Below are 5,391 nucleotides of genomic sequence, written 5' to 3'. Positions count from 1 at the left end.
TCACCCGATCGAGTGGCACCATGTACAGCAATTTGGCAGAACACTCCTCTTGCTGTCAAACTTGGAACAAGTGATCTAAATCATCACAAATCAACCTCAAACATGTTCCATAAAATCTAGAACTGGTATAATTACATGAACAAGATTTCAAGCATCTAATCATGCAATCAAATGAATCCCATAAATATCAAGAAACTACAAACTATTCAAGACGTCAAAATCTCATTTACAAGTTTCTAATATTCTTGCTAAGTTTGCTGTAATTCTCACTATCATTCTTCCGCTTAAACCCGAGTCCACACTTGCTAAATCTCGCTCCCGAGCTGTCCATGTCATCTCAGACTAGCTCCTGCCCCACCTGTTGCAATGCACACATACAAAACAAAGAAACAGCCGGATAAACTCCGGTGAGAAACATATTTCCCAGTAAAAGAAACTAACATGCAAATCAAGTTATATATATCAAAATCATGATATAAATAAAAGACAATGCATGATTAAAAATAGGTTTCTCTCAAGAAATCTCTCGTTTCATCGGTTGGGATCCCGAGAAGAAGATATCATAACTAACCACCGACTCTCCCGATCGAGGTGGGGTTACTTATCTTACTTCTCTAGACTTTGAAGCCACTATATATGTAAATCAGACACTAGGCTAACTCAACCACCCAGGCCATACATATATAATCCCTCAAATCGTCTAACCGAACGTTTTCGTTCATTTCAAAATCAAAGAATAAGTCTTGCAAGATGAATGCAACATATATCATCATAATAGCATTCATTAACATCAAAGACTCATTCCATAATTCATAGAAGAGCATATAAAAGCAAGTAATCAAATAAGTATGTGATTTAGGAAACTCGATACAAACCATCTCGAGTTATAATCCCATTCAAGTAGTAGTCCACTTTTACCTTCGTATTTCTTCTATTCTGAATTCTTCAAATCTGAACTGCAATCTCAAAACCTTCACATAAAGCTTCGTTCAATACATTCATTTCAGAATCGAGTCAAAATCATCAACACATTCGATCAAATGCATTTCAAACCTCCCTTCTTCTTCTTCAATTCGAATTTGGAGTCTTGAGTCGTTAGCCTTCAAAACTAGTCTAAAATCGAGGAATAAAAATGCTATATCATCGATAACATTTCAAAGAACATCTCATCTTGATAATCAGCTATCAAACTAGTCTCAAAACATGAATCGACGGCGTAGCGATTCAAAATCGGTAACCGACTTAATATCGACTTCGAAGCTAACTTCTTTAACTTCATAAGAAAATCATACGTGCATCTAAATCATTAATACATCATTCTAATCCTCATAACAGCAGCTAAGTATATCAAATACAAGCTGGACATCATAACAAGTTCATTCCTTAATCCATATTCGATCCGGTTTCGAAAATAAACGATACAACATATCAAGAACATGATCATGTACCAAAGTACTGATCTCTACCAAATTTCGTTATTCAAAACATGCCAAGATGATTAAATACTTACATCAAGTCGAAGTCCTCGTCGCAAGGATTCCAGAACATCTTTTGGAATCGAAATCGGACGATCGGATCAAAAGTTACGGCAATTTGAAAATCAGAAATCAAATCAAAGAAAAATATCGCGGCTCTCTGTTCAGAATTCTCAAACTTTTCTGAATGAAATATGAGTGATACACGTATTCATGCTGATAATTAAAATTAAAATCGGATATGTATTTCTTAATTGCAATTTAGTCCCTCAAATCTTCCTTAATTGCAATTCAGTCATCGGCCTTCGTTTTAATTCAATTTCAATCCAAAATAATTTAAGAATATTAAAATTTAAATCAAACTCTAAATATTCCCAAATTAAATATATTCGGATTAATCAAATAATCTCGGCCTTTTGCATTTTAGCCCTTCAATTTTGATATTTGCAAATCAGTCCCTTATCGAGTTATATCTTTAAAATTAATCTTCTTTAATTTCCGAAACATGGAATTTAATCTTGAATTCCATAAATATTCAAATCGAATATTTATTCTTTTAATTTAAGAATTCTCGGAATTTAATTCTCAAAATCCGTAAATTCTCAAATTAAATATTTTCTGCTCGAAAATTAAATCTATCATGTCCATAACTTCTCAAATCAATATTAGACCATAATATGGAATTTAATTCTCAAATCCCATAATTAATAATTTAATATTTTCGGGCCTTACAATTCCTCCCCTCTAAGAAATGATTTCGTCCTCGAAATCGTAGTCAAATCAAATATCAAGTCTGATAGATTGAATGATTATCTAAAGTTATTCTCACCTCAATCATATAACTCTGAACTTCGTATCTCATCACTTCATTTCTTATTAGATCCTTTCTTCGGATATGCTTCTATTCTCTTTGGTATCTATTCAGTTGTACTTTCAGTCATTGAAAAGAATTCGTTCTGAGCTGCTTCTTTCTTCAATTAAAGATTTGTCGACTAATCGACTTAACTCAGAATCTTTTCGATATCTATTTCATCTAATTAAAGTACATAGGAAGAATCTACTGATACTTCCTTCACTTATATACATGGAACAATTCAAATTCATTGAACAATTCGGATTCATTGTATCAAGCTGAAAAGAATAAATCTTTCCCATCGTCAATTCCATCTGACATCTCATTCAATGAAGTTCAGTATTTGTGTCGACTTGTTTCTTTCTGAATATCATTTGATGTTCTAGATAGAACATATATCAAGTCTAAGCTGTCATTCAATTCAGTGCTTTAAGATCAATAGTCAACTTCATATTCTGAATCTGCAAATTAAACTCTGCTTTTTCTCTATTCTGAATTGAATGATGTTTCAATAATAACTTTTCCGCTTAACGAATCAGTTTCAGTTTCAAAAGTTTTATCTATCATTCAATTACGAATTCTGGTTTTTCTTCTCTGTTTTCATTTTGTACAGATTCATCTTCAAAATCTTTGTGTGTCTCAAATCAAATCTGATCTAATATCAACAATTCATGTCTGATCTGATATTATATACTTCAATAGTAACATTTCAACACAAAGAAATCGGATTTTCTTTCATCATATCCTCATAGCATTATCTCAAACCCGGCTCAATAGCTGTTACAGGAATTATAATCATCAAGTGGCAACACATCAAGTCAAGTAATACCGAATCAGGTATTAAAGTTCTGAGAATAGTCTCAATATCTGGAAAATCAACTCAGATAATCCATCAATCGACGAATGATGTAATACAATCACATATAACCAACTCTCAGAACATCAGTCAATCCATCGATGCCACATTCTGTCGAATAAATCTAAAGTCTTAATCCTGACAATAAATTTTCATCATTTCTGTAATTTCATCATATCTCTATCTTCTTCACAGATCTGAATAAATAACTGTTATTCACATCTCATACAGTGTATTCTAAAATTTTGATTAGTCTATTCGGACTATCTATTAATCAGAGTATAATATGATGTAGTCACAGATTTCAAAGTATTCAGAGCTGTTGATAATTGGTATCACATCAAGTGAAGTTCATTCTCGACATTCGATTCATCTTCTCTGACTATTCTTTCAATTCAAGGATAATATATTGTACTTTTACCTCAAAAAGTACTCAAAGTCTTCGGATCATCTGTATTACAATTTAATAGTAAACCCAATGTTTCAATCTGAAACAATATTTCTTGGCTTACTGTTCATCTTATAACGAATCTAATCACAATTCAGTGATTTGATCATACAGACAAATCATCGTATACAGTAATGTCAATCAATTTGTTCATAACTACCACATGTTTACCTCATCTATACTGTTTCATCATGGTAGTTTCACAAAATATTCTTTCAAATTATAATCTCGTTTCAATTTTTGGAGTTTCCAAACTATCACTGAACTCATCTGGTGAACGATCTTCAAATTCATCGAAAACTCTCGGTACATTTAACTTCAAAAATGTACTAGTTCTGTTACTTCTATTTGCTTTATCTTCTGATAAAACAATTATCGAATGAATATTGAATTCATTGTTGTGCAATTCTTTAAATTCTAATATCTCTTTTCGGAAATATCAGGCACAATCAAATAATCAATCATAATAGAATTCATTCATTCGGATCTGAGGCTTCAATTTATATCTCAATCTGGCATTCTTTACTGAATTCTCATCACTTCAGTTTACTTTCTGTGTTTCTTTCATCTTCTGAACAGTTTTGGCTTACTTCTAATCAAAATCATTCTGATTGGTGATATATTCGTCTGAATATACTCAAACCAAAATACACAGAAATCTAAAATCAATCGATCAATGCCTATTTCATTTCTCACTTCTTTTCCAAATACCGAAAATTCATATCATCTAACCAAAAAATCATGGATCATATTCAAATTCTTCTATCAGTTACGAGCTAAAAATCTTAAAATACGTTGAAATGTCATCAAAGGATCAATAATTCTCAAAATCAAAAGAAATAAATCAAGATTGAGAAAATCCCTCAATCAAGGTCATCCAAAATCAAATCTTCTGGATAACAAACTCTGCAAAGTGAAAACAACTCACTTGCATCACATAACTCAGAATGAGTAAATCACTCAGGCTCTATGAACAAAACAAGGAGAGCCACTCGAAATCAAACATTTCAAGAATTATATGTCCAATTGATGTAGTCGATTCAGCATAATCAAAGAAAAGACTCACCTGTAACTGATTTTCATATCATCATATATCTTCTAAACCTCAAAATTAATATTTAGTTCATAATCTCATCAAGTCGGTAATTCATAAATTCATCAATTCATCAATTCACTATTGAATTCCAGTTCACAACTTAAACTAAAGTCAAAAATCTTACTGGAACATATCTGTAATCTCTATGCATTGGCATACCTATCAATGTTGATTTAGATCTTAAACATATTTAGTGCATCGAATATACTGATTTCGGAATATTTCTGTAATCAAACATCATACATCAATCCGTCACAGAATCTTAATTCGAGATTCCATATCATATCATCATATTCATATGCACATCATGTTCTTGTTGATCTAATTCAATCGTTTCTTCTATTCATCAATTCTATTTCAGTTCTCCTTTGATCAGACTATTCATACTTCTCCTCAATACTCGAGTTCTGATCAAGAACCAATTCTACTTCATTTTCACGGAATACATGCTTCCAATCAACTCATATATTCAGGTACACATGTACTTCGTAAAGCATAAAACATACTGATTGGTTAAATCACAAAATCAAGTGATTCAATAATCTGAAAATATCACTAATCAGTACTTGGTTATAATCTCATAATCTATCATGCATCGTAACCAAATATTTCCCATATGAACAACATCATGTTCAATTTCATTTCATTGAAGCAATAGTTTCA

The sequence above is a fragment of the Henckelia pumila genome, chromosome 1, assembly GCF_033568475.1.
Source record: "Henckelia pumila isolate YLH828 chromosome 1, ASM3356847v2, whole genome shotgun sequence".
NCBI lineage: Eukaryota > Viridiplantae > Streptophyta > Magnoliopsida > Lamiales > Gesneriaceae > Henckelia > Henckelia pumila.
The sequence above is the reverse complement of the archived record's forward strand: the minus strand, read 5'-3'. Positions refer to the sequence as shown.